The sequence below is a fragment of the Nymphaea colorata genome, chromosome 6 (assembly GCF_008831285.2).
Source record: "Nymphaea colorata isolate Beijing-Zhang1983 chromosome 6, ASM883128v2, whole genome shotgun sequence".
NCBI lineage: Eukaryota > Viridiplantae > Streptophyta > Magnoliopsida > Nymphaeales > Nymphaeaceae > Nymphaea > Nymphaea colorata.
Window position 1 is genome coordinate 26,164,353 of NC_045143.1, and position 18,396 is coordinate 26,182,748.

The window sequence follows — 18,396 nt, forward strand, 5'->3', positions numbered from 1 at the left end:
ATTGTCTATATCACTGATTTCTAGACACTAACATTGCAACACTTTGCCAGGGAAAGACTCATAGTGGCTGAGGACAGTAGCTAGTCATGTAAGCAGTTCGGGCATCGTTTATAGGGGATTGCAAGCATATTTTTGTGTTGATGCACCGTTTTCTGCAATCCAAGCAATGTTAAAGTGATAACATTTCAATATTTTTGTTTTGAAGGCTTCCAATGACAAACTGGTAAGAAGCATAGACATTTTAACATATTCATTTTAAAATATTCTTTAGTGGTCGTTTGGCAGTTGATACACTTTGTGAGTGTTTCATAAATCTATTCCAAAGTTTTGAGCTGATTCATAAAGCATCCCATTCGTCAAACAATTCCTTAGAGGTTGTTTGATTGTCGTCCTATATGATAGAATGGACTGGACGTCCTGTATACCAGTGTCCTGTTCTTATGGACTATGGTGTTCTTTGTCCAGAATTTTGATGGTCATAAAACAAAACACCATGCCCTTTTGTCTGACATTTGTCTTTCTTATGTTTTTCCTGTTTGTTCTGTCTGTCCTAATGGCATTTCTCTCTCTCTCTCTCTCTCTCTCTATATATATATATAATATATATATATATATATAATCAGCTTCATTTTTAGACTGGTTTTTCAGGGTTATTTTCTCTCCTTAAGATCCCACTAATCTTTAAAGCAGAAGAGAGTTATGAAGGAAGGAAAAGAAGGTGAGAAAGTAGAACTAAAAAATGAAAAGCCAGTATCTCAAGAAACCTATTGCACTCGTTTCTTTTATATAATTAAAATTCATTGTTATGTATCCTCGTTGTCATTTGTTTACTACATAGAAAATGTGTCGCACCAGCTGTTATGTATGTAAATTATATATTTATTTAGTATGTAAAACATCAAGAGGGCACAAATAACAAAAAACGTTCTGTTCAAGGGTCATACGATCTTCACTAAATTATATTCTTGATTGTAAAAAAAACATTATAGCTGGTGTGGGCAATTAGCCACACCAGCCCACAAGATCAGATCCCTAGTGAACAAATACAACCACAACTACAAAACAAGCTATTGGCAACGACCAATAACCTTATTTCCATTGCCAATACTCATCCCCTCGCAAAAACCAAGACTCGCCCTTGTCCTTTGTAGTGTAGCAAAAAACTTTTGGCTAGGCTAATGGTCGTTGTCAGTAGCCTCAGATCACCTGCCGATGTTTTAGAAGTGCAAGGACAGGGAAGCCTGGGCATCGGGCCCGGGTACCCGGTACTTGGCTTGATACCGGGCCTGAAAGACCAGCCTAGGTCGGCCTAATGGGGCCCGATTCGGCCTGATTAATTTTTTATATTATTTTTATTTAATAATAATATATATATCATTATTAAAAATGTGTTTTGTATTTAAATTTTTTAATTTTATATTTAAAATATATATATTTTTAATCGGGTCGAGCCCAACCTCGGGTTTTGGGCATTGACTCGGGCCCAAGCTCGGGTTTGGGGGGTCAGGTGCCGGCCAGATGTCGAGGCCTAGGGGCAGGTCATTCCCAGCTTTTATACAATGATGTGCCCATGTTGAGAAAACTGTTGCAAATCAATATAGGTTAGAACAGGAACCTTCTCCAAAGATCAATTAACATAATTTGTCTCCACTCAGCAAGTAAATTGGGCAATGGTCATAAACCAACGTACTACTTATTTATGGGAGTGCCTCACGGTCTCCTCCCTTCCTTAATACTCTCTTGATGTATAAGGGCATGACTGATTGTATTGACAAAATTATTATCAAAATAAAAAACGTTGGTTTCTCTTGCTCGTGGATGCAGGCTGCAAAGCCAAACCACGTAAAACTGGTGCAGCCTCTTTTTTCTCTATCATCCTTATCTTTCATTAAATCTCAGTCTATCATGGTATCAAAGTGGTAAAAAGATCTTCTAAGGAAAAATCTTCAAGCTTCAAGCAGTGAGTCATTATGGAACAAGAAAGGGAAAAAAGGAATGACAACGGTGAAGCCACCATCATTCAAACCAGCGATGGATCAATGCACAAGATTGACGTTCATGAACAAGGTAACCCCAATCTCAAAATTACTCGTACGTTGCTCAATGATTTCAACTACTTGCCTTGGTCTAAGGCTGTTACACGATTTCCTAGTGGGAAATCCAAGTTAGATTATATTGATGGTAGTACAAAGAAACCACCCATTAACGATCCAAAATACAAGGAATGGAGGTCCACCAATGACACTATAGCATCTTGGCTCATAAAATCTATGGAGCCCAAGATCGCAGCCAGTTTCACCTTCCTAGAAACCACAAAAGAAGTTTGGCAAGGTGCCAAAGATCGTTACGGTGAGCAGTATAATACGGCCCGTACGTATCAACTAGCACAAAAGAAGGGCAGCTTGAAAAAGGGGACGTCATCTTTTAGTGAGTACCTTGGTACTTCTAAAGCAATTTGGGATGAAATGGATATTTATATATCATTGACTTCAGATCTTACTCAGGCCAAACGTCAACGTGAACAGGAGAGTATCTTTGAAATTCTAGCCGGACTGCCTAATGATTCTGAGTAGCAACGTGGTCAAATACTTATGGCTCACGAACTGCCTTCTCTAGCTTCTCTTTTTTCCTTGCTTATGCGTGAAGAGTCGGCATAAGGCTATGGATATGCTGGCTGATGGTTGTCAAGAGACACATAATGAAGACAAAATGGCCTTTACAACAAGCAATAGTGCCCATGTCACCAATAGTGAGAGGTCTATTGAACACAAATGTGAGGACTCTAGAAAAGTTAAATGTACTCATTGCAAGAGGAATGGTCATTCTCGAGACTCTTGCTGGTTCCTTCATGGGAAACTAAACAAAAGGCAGAATTCAGCATATAGAAGCATGGGTCGCAGTCAAGACAAAAGGGAAAGCAACTCTAGCCAAGTGAATCCGGCCATCTCCTCATCGGAAAACCAAATCATGCTGGATAAACTGGCTGAAATGATAAAAGTCTTCAAGTTCAAAGGACAGCCGGCATCTCAATTACATTAGGCGGCAAAGGTACAAGCGAAACAAGTACGACCCTTACTATGGTTAATAACATTGAGGGTAAGGATTTGCAATGGGTAGTTGACTCAGGGGCCACAGATCACATGGCCAATAAATCTTTTTTCTTAAGTTCATATGTTCATTCTAGAGATATTGGTCCTCTTGCCACTCCCAACGGGCTCCTATAACTGTGAAAGGATTAGGTAACATAGATTTTTTTAACACAAGTTACACTAGCAAGGTGCTTGTTATGCCTAAGCTTACTACCAATCTTCTATCGGTTGCAAAAATGACTAAGGAGTTAAATTGCAATGTAGTATTTTCTGCTATTCATGTCATTTTTCAGGATCAGATGACTCAGAAGATGATTGGTGAAGGACAACTTGTCAATGGACTCTATCAAATAAGAACCATGAATCATGCACTGAATGTAAATCATGTCAACGATGGAAATATCTGGCATCAAAGAATGGGTCATCCATCTTCTAGAGTTTTAGATTACTTATTTCCTAATCTGTGCTTCAATTGTAGAGAGTGTGGAATATGCAAATTTGCTAGAATGACTAGACCTAAATTTACATTATTTGATTCCATTATCCAAACACCATTTGATTTGATACACTCTTATGTTTGGGGCCCTACGCCTATTGATTCTATGGATAGATTTTGTTACTATGTGCTGTTTATTGATGATTTTTCTAAGTCTACATGGGTCTATTTTATGAAAAATAAGTCTGAAGTGCTCTCTCACTTTTAAACCTTTTATAAAATGATTGAAACTCAATATGCATTAAAAATAAGTTTGTGGCTGATGCACATGAAGCTAATAATGAGACTCATGCTGAGAATGAGTGCCCCACAAATGATCATGAACTTGCAACAACTACTGAAGATGTAGAGAACAAGCCAACACTTATCAGAAGATCAAAAAGGATTAGGCGAGCTCCTTCACGACTAGTTGATTATGAAACCTACCCAATCAGCAAGTATGTGTCGTACAATCAAATTTTTGACCACCCTGCCAAGTTCGCTAGAAATCTTGATAGCATTCAGGAGCCCAAGTCCTTTCATTAGGCTTAAGGTGATCTTAATTGGAGGAAGACTATGAACAAAGAGCTAGAAACTCTAAGGTGAAACAAAACTTGGGAAGTTGTCATTCCTCCAAAGAGCACAAGCATAGTGGGGTGCAAATGACATTATACAGTAAAATACAAAAGCGATCGCACCTTGGACAGATACAAGGCTCGTCTAGTGGCTAAGGGGTTCACACAGACAAAAGGGTTGGATTATGAAGAAACATTTGCACTTATCGCAAAGATGAATACATTGAGAATGTTTCACTCTATTGCTTGCAACTTGAATTGATGTCTTCATCAGTAGATGTCAAAAACACCTTTTTACAAGGAAAACTCAATGAAGAAATTTGTGTCTTTACCTCCCGGTCATCCAGATGAAAGGAAAGGAAGAGTCTGCAAATTAAATAAGCCATATATGGCTTGAAACAATCTCCTAGACCTTGGTACATAAAGTTGGGTCAGGCATTGGAAAAAAAGGGTACCACAAATGTCACAAGACAATAGTTTATTGTTAAAAAATTGAGAGAACATCACTGTGTTCTAATTACGTGGAGACATAGCGTGGCTGGAAACGATGCATTGAAAAAAACATTCACATAAAGATTGAAAATCAAATACTTCTTGGCATTGAAGTGCTCAATCTCATAAAGGTATCTTGCTATGTCAAAGAAGTATGCATTAGATATCTCAAAACATTGGTTTCTCTTGCTCATGGAGTAGGCTGGAAAGCCGAACCATGTAAACTGGTGCAGCCTCTTTTCTCTCTATCATCTTCTTCTTTGATTAAATCTCAGTCTATCAATATAAATCTGAAAATTTACATGGATAAAAATGATAGATTCAGATTAGACATCCCTACCAAGTCTGAATTAAGAATTGTATTTATAAAAGAAGGAATCTTAAAATTTACTTGTTTCCACCATTTTTCCTCCTGTTCTACTTCAAACTTCCCAACCATGGAAAAATGATGTATTTGATGTAATCCAAGCAAGGGTTTCCTTCAACAATGTTGCGCGGCAGTAAGCTTCTTGATTTCCACATAACTTCTTTCTACAAGATCAAAGAATACATCAGTTTTCGGCATAAAGAAGCTAAGCAGCCTCAATAGACAGACAAGCTTCTACCAGAGAAGAAACTAATCTAGTATGCACCTTAAAAGGACAAGCTTCTGTGAATCGATCATGCCACAGTCTAGATCTTGATAACCTCCCTCCTTCTGAGCACATCTGTGCTATAGACCATAACTATCAATCTGATGAGATGACTCAGATGTTCTCTAGAAAAGAAATTATCTCTTGATCAACTAAGTCAATACCAGCTTCATGCCATCAAGGGACAAAATGCAAGTTCCTACTAAAAGTGACTTGATACTAATGAAACTACAAGAAAAGGAGGAAATTTGGAAATTCAAACTGTTACAGTCTTAAGGTATTAGAAGCAAAGTAGTTTACAAAACAAATCATGAGAATATATATTGTTACATTAAAGAGAGGCAGCTCTTTGCAAGTGCACCATGTCTCAAACAGCAACTATGTGTTTCAACAACTGTACTAAGTAGATTACACCTGTGACATGTACCTTGTTTCCAATAGCTATAGGTGTGCCATCAGTCTTAAGAATAATATTTATAATTTCACCACTACATTCTACTTGTTGAGTGCATTGGCCCCCTGTAACAACATTCTAGAAATAAAATCAGCATTAACCCAATAGAAGATATACCAAGATAAAATCGAGAGAAAGGATTAAGTAGGCCAAGTAAGGTTACTAAAAACAGCAAGAAGGCAATGTGCAGTATAAAAGCTATAAGCCCAACAGATCTTCGACGCTCCATGAGCAGCAATTAGGGCACAGACATTAGCAAAGAGGAATTCTTACATCCATAGTAGTGCTACATAGTAATAAGACTATGAATAATCATCTTAGCCATGTGTTGCAGGAGGAAGGCCTTGAAGTTGTTCAGTACAAGGTGCATATCAAAAAGTACAAGGTCATAAAATTCTAAATAAATAAGTAGATTCCATTGATTTTCAAATAAATATGTTCATTCATACAAAGTATGTGGAATGGATCAAAGAGAGTGGGTCTTACAAAAGCTTTGAATGCTGGACGATGTGCAGCCATCTCATATATAGAGAAATCTGCAAAACCATATCCAAAGCCTATATTAAAAAAATTAGTACAATTATCATATAAAGGTATTGGCCATCATGGAAAACACGGGAGAGAGAGAAGAGACCAAATATCAGATTCGAAACCATATTGAAAGGCTTATTATAGATTGTATGAGAGTGTTATAAGATTATATAGGTTAACCACAATCTACTAAAACCTTTTTCGAGGACCCAAAGGAATTAATCACAAAAGGTATGCAAAACACAACGAGCAGAAGCTATGGTTAGAAAACATGCTTGAAATGTAGAATGATTTGTAACTGCACCTACTAAAAACCCTTGATATTCTCTTTGACTTAGCAATTACTTACAAGACACACTATTAGAAAGGTGACTCGTAAAAGATGGTAGAGACATTATGGAGGATGACCACCATAGCATATGCAAGATAGCATGTGTATAAAAATATAAATAAACGTGCATTAAAAGATAGATATAAATACGTAAACAAATAGCTATGTGTATACATAAATAAATAGAGAACTAATGTCAGTATCACTTCAAATAATATGTCACCTTTTGAGTCTTTGACAACTTTGAAGAAACCAAATGTCAAATTAGGACTCGTGTGTAAAAAAAAAAGTGTAGCAATGCTGCCAAACTACCATACTCACAAATAACATTTCGGAGTTTTAAACGGCAAGGGTTTTCTTGGATATAAAATGGAAACCTTGAAAGAAAAGGGAAAAATATAGTAAATTTTCATAAAATTAAGAAAACAAAAAATAGGAAAAATAAAATAAATGAGAAACTAATAACACAAACATCAAAAGATAAGTAGATTTGCAACAAATAAAAACTAGAAAATGAAAAAACGTTTGGCATTGAAAAAATGAAAAAATGTTTTAACGTTCGTTTTTTTGTTAAACGTGTGTTTTTTTGTTTTAACGTTTAAAAAAAACACATTTTTTTCAAAAAAACACGTTTTTTTAAGTTTTAAATGACAATTTAATTTATCATGTTCTTTGTGACACTACAAACTACTTATATGTATCCACACCATTACCCACTGCTCTTCCAAGATAATCCAAGATGCCCTCTATTGTTCCTTGCAACACCACCTTTCAAATCAAATAGAACTTGAACATCATATTTGAAAAGAATTAACATGGCATTATTATGAGAACAGTTTCACACAGAAGAAACCTCAAAATGATTGAATGTGGTCAGACTAAGAGAAATGATATTGAAAGATATACAAAATGTGTCATTTCTAATATTCTAACATTTAGATCCACAAGAGGGTGGGGGGAGGGGGGAGAGAGCTAAACCTACAATAACCACGAACACACAATTATGACCAAATAAAACCCCGTTGTACTTATAGGTGACAAAAGTATAGAACTTTTGTTCCTATAATAAACAATTCATTTCTAAGTGTTGGATTATATTCATGGCTGGACTCGATGTTAAAAACTCAAATTTTTCAACATCAGAATTGGAGCAATGTCAAAATTTTACAAAAAAATACGAAAAAATGCAATTTCAAAGCAAATTTCGAATCTAAAGAACAATTTAAATTCAAATCATGAATTTGACTCGTGACACGAATCCTAACATAGGATTATGAGTCCAAACTGGATTCGAATTAGAATTTGAAATCCCAATCCAATTACCAATGTCATTTGAAATCCATATCCGATTGCAAAATTCAAATTTTGATTTAAATCTGAGAATTACATCTAATTCGGTCTAGAATGATGTGTGGGACCCACATGTAGTGCCACCTAGGTCATGTGGTCAAAAGCCCCAAGGGGTTACGCACTTCTTCTTTTCAAAAATATCTCCTCACAGTTACTTTACTCAGTCAAAGTACAATTTAGCTCAATCAAGATCTTTCCTAACTCAAATTCATCAAATTATCTCAATCAAATCAATATCAGCTTGCAGATGAGCTTCGACTTTGGTTATTTGGTCAAATTTGACTAATTTAGACAATTGTGCCCTTCTATAATCAAATTGAGATTTCAGAACTTAAATTGGGATTTTATGAAAGGAAAATGTACATTTTAATTTGTCAAATATATAAATCAAAAAATTGAAATTCAATATTTAAAACCAAATTTTGATTCAATTGAGATCCATTTTCAATCAAATTATGGACGAAAATACCTTTTTAAGCCAAATTTAATAAAATTTTCAAAATTTATTCAAATTTAAATTCAATTGTTATAATTCAATAACATTTAGAGCTTAGTATTTTTGAGGTCTTCATCAAATTGCTGCAGCAATGAGCTAGAAGGAAAAGCCAAGGAGGAGAAAAAAAAATCATCCAAGCCCCCTTCCCTCTCTCTCATTTCCTTCTTCACCTTCCCTATTCTCTTTATCGATTTTGCCAAGTTAGGTTGCTTAAGTGAACCTTACTTAGGATTTTCATGGTGAGAAGCTCTCTCTTCCCCACTGCAAATTCCAACAAGTAAGCCATTCTTCTTCTTACTTTGCTAAGCTTGAATCCAAGTTTGGATTCTTGCTTAGGATTGCTTGAATTAGAAAACAAGCAAAGAGGAAGATCAAGCATCAAGACCGACCATAAAGTAGGTAATTCCAATCCATTTTTCTTCTATTTCAGTTTCTTGCTATTTATTTTTAATTCCAGCACTCATGGGAAGGATTTATTTTCATATTTTTCATGGTTGGAATGACGTCCAGCTAAAGAAAAAGCCACGAATCAAATGTATATATCAACGCATGATGCATGCATGAATCAGTGATTTCCACGTGAGAAAGAGGTTTGCTATAGTATATATAATATAAATGCCAATTATGGATGGACACATTCTTATAAAAGTGATCCACCTTTGCATGGTGAAATTAAAGATGAACCAGCTTGAGTGTTCTCTTATTTCCTTTCATTTAAAAGTCATTTTAATTTGTGTTTTTTTTATTTTAATTGATCAAGGGCGGTAGAGGGGATTAGAAACCAGTTTTCAATCTCCCTACGTAAAGAAACCCAGCCATTAATCATCATGATTCATAGGCCATGTGATCCCTCGTTAAACTTTTCATTTGGAGGGATAACGTGTGCATATATATATATATATATTTAATATATATGCACGTGCGATCTCTTGATTAAGAGTCATGCTTTTCTTTTAAAATCAGGTTGAAACATGTTTTCAAGTTGATTTTAAGAAAAGAAGATCATTCTGTTGATTTTCATAGTGCGAAGGTATGAAATCGCTTTCATTTCATCTTAAAGTTTTGCTTAATTCCAGCAACTCATACACAAAGTGTATGTAATTTGCTGAAATTAGATCATACTTTACAGGGGTTGGTTTAGAAATTTTAAAGTTTACATGCTTGACATGCTAATGTTAAGCCACAAAGTGGCTATGTCTTGTAGAACAATAAAAAGTTTTAATCCTATCTAATCGGCTCTCTAAAATTCCTTTTAGAAATTGTTGATTTCATTTATCAATTTTCAAACTTACATGAAATTGATTATATTTCAAGAACAATGTAAGATCATACTTAAGACCCTAATCTTTATATCCCCTAAAGAACAAAATCAAAAGTGTTTTAATAGTCCAAGAAATGGATGGATTTTTTAGCACAAGAATTTGGAATTTAGCTTGATTTTGGGGAGAAAGAAAAGTTATTAGAATTCCATGACATGAATGAGAGCATGTGGCACATGCTTTTTGCCGACTTGGATGTTTAGTTCACATGGAGTCAAACTGAATTTCATCATTTTCTAAGAGTCAAACACTCTTATAATCAATATTTAATTTTAAATCATTTAAATTGGAATAAAAATCTGATTTTTATGGCAATTTTGAGGAAAATAGATAATAGCCACGTTTCCCCAATATTTAAAAGGTGGATTTCATCTTCATTTGCCTAAATTTTAATTCTTTTGAGATTCTCATCCATGACACAAGTTTATAGACTGCTTCTCTAACTTGTGCTTGAGAATATGATAAGCACATTTAAAGAAAGTCCTATATTTTAATTAAAATCAATCTTTAAGTGTATATTGTATGATGTGTGATTTCATATGAATAGACTTTGAGAGATTATGAGAGAGGTGAGCATGAATGTTTCAAATGAATGAACTTTGAGAGATTATGAGAGAGTGAAGAATCTATGTCTCATATAGTTTCGTTTGTATTTCGCACGTTCACACTCACTCAAAGTCAATAGCACCACATGCATCTTCTCAAGAAATTAAGCGATTCAAATTTGAGTTGCAAAAAAATGGTGACCATGTCATATTGCAACAAGAATTTGTGAACTTCACTTAACTTTCAAAGAAAACACAAGCAGTGCATTAATAATCTTGGCCAAAATATATTTAGAAAACAACACGTTTTGTAATAATTTGGAACCTATGTTTCATCACAAGAATGAACTCTACCTAACTAAAACCCAAGTTTCTAATATTTTATACCAAATCACACGATTTGGCAAAAGAAAATTTTTCTTGCTAAGGTTACTTAGCCATTTTCCCAAAAATTGATCATAAGATGTTCACAATTTCAATCCAAAACTCATCTTCAGTTCACAACAAAAAAGTTAATTTCAATCTTCAAAATCCCCAATTAAAACTATTTTCAAGAATCATGGATTTCAAAACAAATGGCACAACAAAGGTTTTCAAATCAACTTGAAAACCCTCCAATCTTCAAATAACATACAAAAAAAAAATCATTTTCCAAGGAATCTATTTTTGAATACAAGTTCAAATCACTTATTCAAGATGAACTTTGATTCTTGAATCCAAAACCTCAATGCACAAGCATATAGGATTTGCATCAATAACTTGTACATGGTCTGAATAATCCTTAGTCCTTGGTCCAATTACCCCTGTGAAAAGCGGCAGGAATGGTTGGACCTCGTACCGACGGGCAGATCCCTTTCTCATGAATTTTTTTTTCAAAATTAATTAAAAAAAATTGCTGATTGTGCATTCAACGCCCTCGAGGACAGGGTAGGGGCCCGTCATCGTCTGTCTAAAGATTTATTGGATCATATACAAGTTGTGTGGGATATCAATTGCACAGAACTTTCATGCATACCGGCATCATGTAGTAAACATTGAGGAGATTCCATGAACCCCCTTTTACTTCAATTTGTCATACCATCCTCAATTTAGGAGTTGTATGAAGCCCATGTATGCTCTCAAATCTTTAAATCTATCTTGTAGGAATTTATGCAACAGCGCCATCTATTTTGCATCTTCTCATGAGTTTTTTTTTTAAAAAACAAATCCTTACCTACATCATATCTCAGTCACTCAGTTTTCGGGCTATTTCTAGGACATTAGTCTAAGATATAGCCTTATAACTGGACCACCCAATTGGACTAAAAAGTCCCCTGATTAGTACCAAAATGGACAATAGTCCCGATATATCGATGGGTGAACAAGGAGATTGGAGAGCCCAAATCTAGAGAACCCTTGGAGGAGTCTATGCTAGTACCATATATTTGGTATATAGGTATACATTGAACTTGGGATAAATCAGGAACAATTTACCCATTTATTCTCCATAGGTTCCAAGATCAATTTTCAAAACAATGCATATAGGCAAAAGTCCTAGGGAATGCATTATCAAATTTTCATTAATTGCTTGTTTGAATGCATGAGATGTGATGTTTTACAACGCCTCCAAACCCATGTCCAATGCCAAAACTCTTCTCAAGTTTCTATTGGGTCAATTTATGTCAACATCTAATACTTTCTTTTGTCCAGATAAACTCAGAAAGCATTTTCCCATATGACCACATCCTATTCGGGTCATGTCAAGGGCGATCTGGATTTCGCATCATCCCAAATGGAGTCTACCTACCTCAGTAGTATCATTAATTGTACCCAACTTTCCGATGTATGTTGTCGGGCCACTTAGAAGATTGTGGTCTCGAAGAAGCAGCCAGTCTTGCCATGCAACCTGTTAACAACAGTCTAATTCATGTGATTGTTGAAAGATAGAACCCAAGAACCAGCACATTCTGGTTCACATGGAGTGAAATGACAATCACTCTAGATGGGTTTTCTAGCATTATGGGTTTGCCAGAGCCAAAAGGTGATCCAAGAGGACCAATTGAAGACCAGTTCCTTGTGAACCAAGGTCAAGTCAATACTCTAGAAGTAGTCTGTAAACTCACAGGAAAACGAAGCTGGCCCTTTCTAGAGAAAGATGGACATCAATACCTCCAACTACACGAACTTGGTGAAGCATATTTCCAATATGTCAACCCTACTTTACTATCTAGAAGTGTTGCAGACAAGTACAAAAACTCCAAGGTGACTTGTACCGCGGATCTCATCTTCTTCAACAATGAAAAACACATAATGTATTTTCGCACAGCTTGCCTCTTCAAAAAATGGGGGCATGTCAAAGTCTGTCACACAACTATAGCAATGGCAGCCTTAGAATTCCTTTACCGAGAATTGACCAAATTTTCAATTGGGGATACGGATTTGATAGAAGGATGTGTTCTTCGCACTACAAGCATGGTTCTACAAACACATGGGGCCACAATCATGCCATTTTAAAACAGAGACGGTCAATTATCCAGTATGGGGTACTATCATAGGAAGATAGAGGAAGTGGATGACTCCACCATCATTTGGAACTTCTTTGATCGATACACCTACAACCCAGTAAGAGGACCATGTGTTTGTAGAATGAAGTCCACCATCTATCCTTTTGTCCTAGATCATCATGTCTAGTTCATTATGGTTAAGCAAGCCAAGTTTTGTCAAGTTGTGTTGAACGTTATCAAGTCTTATCAATCTCATTATCCTTTCAATTTGCAATCAAAATTTGCTATTTTGTCATTTATATAAATTATCTCTCATCAATTCAAATCCTAACATTTTTAATTTTTCTTCTTACAAAGTGAACATCTGTTTTATAGTCGAGACTAGAGGCCAATAAAGACGGAGGATGGAAATGGAACCAGAATAAGCTTTCATGGGAGACAAGGAAGAAGAATCCTCTTCAGAAACACTTCCCAAGACAAAAGCAAATGATCCGAAATATGAATAATATAAGAAATTCCAGAGATACATTATCTTGTTTAATGAAGAGCAAGCCCAGGCAGAGAAAGCCAAGAAGAAAGGGAAGAAAACGAAGAAATCTTCGTCGAACAGTTTTGATTCTTCTGAAGATGCTACCATAGAATCCAGTAGTAAGGAAGAACGAAAGACTCCCTAGAAAAAGAAGAAAGGGGAATCCTAGAAAGAAAAAATTTAGGAAGTTGAAAAGAAGTTGAACAAAGTTCAACTTAAAGGCAAGAACAAAAGGAATTTCACCTGCAAAGATTTCTATGAAAGTTTTGAAAACGATAAGCACATAACAAATTTATCAAATTTGATGGCCATGGAGACCCAAAGGCACATTTGGCCATCTTCTTCGCGGAATGCTATAAATTTCGCTACAATCATAAAGCTCTCTTTCAATGCTTCGAAGGAGCTTGGAAGGAATTGCAGCAGTGGTACCGGGAGCACATCAATCCAATTGAATTGAAAAATTTTGACAAACTAATCAACCTTTTCATCAACAATTTGACACAACCACTGAGGAGCCTCATTTCTAATGCTCCAATCAAATCTTTCATTGATCTTACTAAAAGAGCAGAATGCAACGAAGTAGGGATTGAAAATGGAGCTTTTGATGTTGTCATCCCAATAAAGGTTAGAGAAGATACAAAGAAGAACAACAAGAGTCAAAATGCTCCAGCCAACATTATATCCAATGCCGCCACCATCAAAAAAAGAAAGGGCATACTATTCTGAGAATAATGGAGTAGCGGACAAAGTAGCAGTAGCAGCGGCCCTAAGAACAAACATCCTGGATTGAGACACGACAAAAAATTCACCCTATTAGAACATAGTTACGAAGAAGTCATGCACATGCTGATTGAAAGAGGCACTCTGTTCCTCCCAAAAGTTTCCAACCCTCGACCAATGATAGGAAAAAACAAAGAACAGTTCTACAAATTTCATCGTGCTCTAGGACACAATACAAAAGATTGTCTTGTGCTCAAAAATATTGTGCAACATGCAGACAACATAGAAATCATCAAGGAGTTTAGTGAACAACTGGATATCCTCAAAAACTCTTTTCCTAAACATGAGAAAGGACCAGTTGCAATGGTCAGGTTTTCAACAAATCATCAAGTCATGGTGGCAAACGAAAGGGATTAAGCATCCCTGGATTTCTTTGAGTTACTTTTCAATCATGACAAATGATCCTTCAATCCACAAACTAGACCAGCAAACAAAACAGTCAAACAAAGATCGATCAAAAGTCACAAATATGGATCTTGAACCCTTGGAAGCCATTTTCAAGAAGGAAGGAATTAACCATAACTGGAGAAATGAATGGGCTTTTGGACTATACAGAAATGGTCTGACAACATTTTCTAATAAAGATCTACCAAATGAAGGCCATTGCATAATGATGCCTTGCACATAGTGGTAGAAACAAGGGGCACCAAAGTCTCTGATGTCATAATCGAGGGAAGAGCAAGCCTGAACATTTGTCCACAATAGACTACATTAGGCATAAAGCATGCGACTATACCCCATCATCAGTTTTCATTCATGATATGATGGAATAGGACAACCTTGCATATGAAGTATATGTCTGGATATGAATATCTCGAGACGTATAATCAGGTTTTATTTGATGTGGTGGATATAAAACTCTCATTCAATCTGTTGCTTGGCAGACCATGGATCCATATTACCAATGCGGTTCCTTATACTCTACATCAGTGCATCAAGTGGACTCACAACATGAATACTATAATAATTTATGTAGAGGACAGGCAAAATCATCTTGTGCATCCACTGATTCTAGTACCAATATATACAATTAAGGTACTTAGTATTCGAGTATGCAAAGTAGAAAAAATATCCCAAGGTGTTAGCAAATTGGCTATTCAGAAGACAAAAAAACAAATGTGGGTGAAAAAAGCTACCATGCTTGAAACAAGTTACAGAAGTCATTCATTATTCAAAAATTTCAGCCAGAATGAGAAAGGATTGGATTTACTCATATGCTATGACTATCAGCCATTCACTGGCCTTGGCAAACATGAAAATGAAATCTTGGAGTCGATTACCTTGACAAGACAATGAGGCACTCAAGCCCTAGGATGTCAAAGTTATGAAAAAGTGGCTGTCGAAGAAGGATTCAAGCATGTATCTTTCGTCAAGAGCAATAGGCTGTTCACCATCAATCTGAATCAACAAATCTACTAGTCATTATTTTGTCATTTTGTTGTCATTGTACTCAATAGACCATGTGTCTTTATTCTGTAATACCTTCAAATATGCAATGACATATGCAAGTTACTTCCATATAAAATGTCTAACATTCAATCTAACCTCTTTATAATCTTTAGGATGGCACCTGAGGATCAAATGTCACTTCAAGGATGTAAATCCAAGACTCACCGAGGTAGAATGCCCAGAGTTCATCCAAATAAAAAGACAATATCAACCGTTACCATTGATTAATGACCGATTGAGGAAATTGACATTGGCATAGAAGAAAAAACCAAAAATTTTGCAAATTGGAACAAGTCTTTCAGCAAAAGAAAGAGAAAAGTTGATAAACTTCCTCAAAAATCATCAAGAAGCCTTTGCATGGACTTATAAAGACATGTCGGCACCATCGTCAAACAAGTGTCTCGGTGGCAAGTATGCCTTCTATGAAGGACTTGTCTCCATAGGAATATCTGAATCCACAAAGTTGGTTGATAGTGAAACCATCGTGGGGCACTTCATGGAAGAGCTGGTGGATCAGCTTTGGCTCTTGTAGGTAGACGACTGAAATGGATCAAACATTGATGTTTGGCTGGAGCAGGAGTCACAGGGGCGGCATGTCGTCCATATGAGGTCGCTACCAGTGTCGAGGGTGGCCCAGTAGAGGCGGGATGGTGTACCAAGTGAGAGTTTCATGAGATACTCGCCGGAGCCAGGCATCACGGGGCTAGAGATCATGCTGGTGGTTTTGGCAAATAGTGAAGCGATGCGGCGGCAGTGCAACATGGAGCGCAAAGCGAACTGTTTGGCTCGTTGGGCTAGAGTGAATGAAAGGTCATAGAGAGGAGAGAGTGATGAGTCTCGATGAATGAGGTCTATGGAGAAGCCAAGAGGTTTGGAAGCGAATATGCTGGTAGGGCTAGGCAGCACTGCAAGTAGGAGCAGCTGGAGGAGAAGGCGGGATGCTGAGGAGAAGGCAGCCATGGTGAGCACTAAAAGGTTGCCGTATTAAGGAGAAATGCGTAGATATTTATAATGGAAGTTATAGTTAAGGTCACTGCTGATTAAGGTGGGGACGTGGATTTGGAAATTGTGGAGAAAATAAACATGTGATCAAACTAAGTAACATATTCGTTGGTGTAATCAGTAACCATCACAATGGAGAAAAGTTGGTAGCATGTTACACTTAAGCAAAGCTCGTAGTGGTTGGTTGGACTTCCACAATTTCTTTTTCTGTCTTTTCATTGGACTCAGTCAAATCAAGATCTGAATATTAGTCTTGAAAACTTTGGATCACAAATATTGGAAGACTTTCCTTCACAAATATTTGAAGGACAGACACTTTAATGTATTATCAATGGTGACGGCAATAACCGGTGAATACGTTGCAAGAAGAGATTGTTTGAAGTTTTTGTCATTTGTGTTGCCCTTGTAAGGCACGGTAGTCCCTGCTCCAAAACCCGTCCATTGACCAGCTTAAACCATCAAGCTTGAAGTGAAAATCTCTGTCCCATTCTCTCTCTACACATATACATAGATGTCTTTCTACCCTTAGATATTATGGGCTTTCACCCGCTGATATTTCATCTGATTATTCAAAGTTACTCTGCTCACTCATGAGGGCCGATTGATTCACTATAATGAATGAATGAGAGAAAAATAAAAAGAAAAATGTGACGAGTATTTTTCTTATATATGATTAGTTTATATCTTTTTTTTACTTATTTATTTCTCAACCATCCATCACGATTGATTTAATGATCTTTATAAGTAAGAATACACACACACACACACACACACACAGATATATATATATATATATATATATATATATATATATATATTATATATATACTGGATGTTGACTGGTCATCAAAAATTAAAAATCTGTCATTGAAAAAGTGTCGACTATTTATCTTGCAGCAATAGTTCACGATGCTTTGGCCATTATTTATCAAACTTCCAAGTTTCTCGTTTTACTCATCTGATAACATTATCTTACATATTTGAATTACATATATAAAAGAACGTTTAAGAGTATCAGTAGCTTTTTTCCATGGTAGCAGTGATTGGCAGGCATTACCTGGCCACTAATAATATTTTATATTAACAAACTCATGCATTGAGTGATTTTTTTTCCACTCTCAAGAACGTAAAACATTCCATGTTTGGTTTGAGGTTGAACTTGCTTTCACATGCATGGCCCATAAATATTATTAACCGACAAATTTTGGGTGGTGGCGAGCCCTCCGCTAGGCTAAAAGAATGAAAACTCAGCCGGATAAATCTTGACATCAGAGCATAATCTTGGACTCTTTCTCTTTATATGTTTGAACTCTTTGTCCTTGAAAAGAGCAGTCGACCTTTTGGTTGTTGTTAGCTGATAGCCATTCTCTCGGGCCAGGTTACCTATAATAGCTTGTAGACATCTAAAATGGTCTATTGCTTCCACTGAAAGAGGATGTGAGCTCCTTCATACTTATCTTTTTGTTTTCTGTCGACAAATTGCATGGTACTTGCTATTTTATTATTTTACTTGATGCAGGAAACTGTGTGAATATGGAATTACATCAAGAGCTATTTGACATGTACAGTAGATGCAGATCTGCTTACCAAAATAATACCCTCTTTGTCTCCTTTTTAGCACATTAAAATGCACTTCGATCGCTGTTGATGAATAAGCACCATGTGGAAGACAATCAGCTATTTAGTGACGCTCATTGGTATATATATATATATATATATATATATATATATATATAGAGAGAGAGAGAGAGAGAGGGGGAGAAAGAGAGAGAGGGAGAGGAAGAGAGAGCAGTCTGTAGTAAATAAAGATGTTCTCTGTTAAGCTGTGAGATTCTTACTCAACTTGGTAGTGCTAAATTTGTGC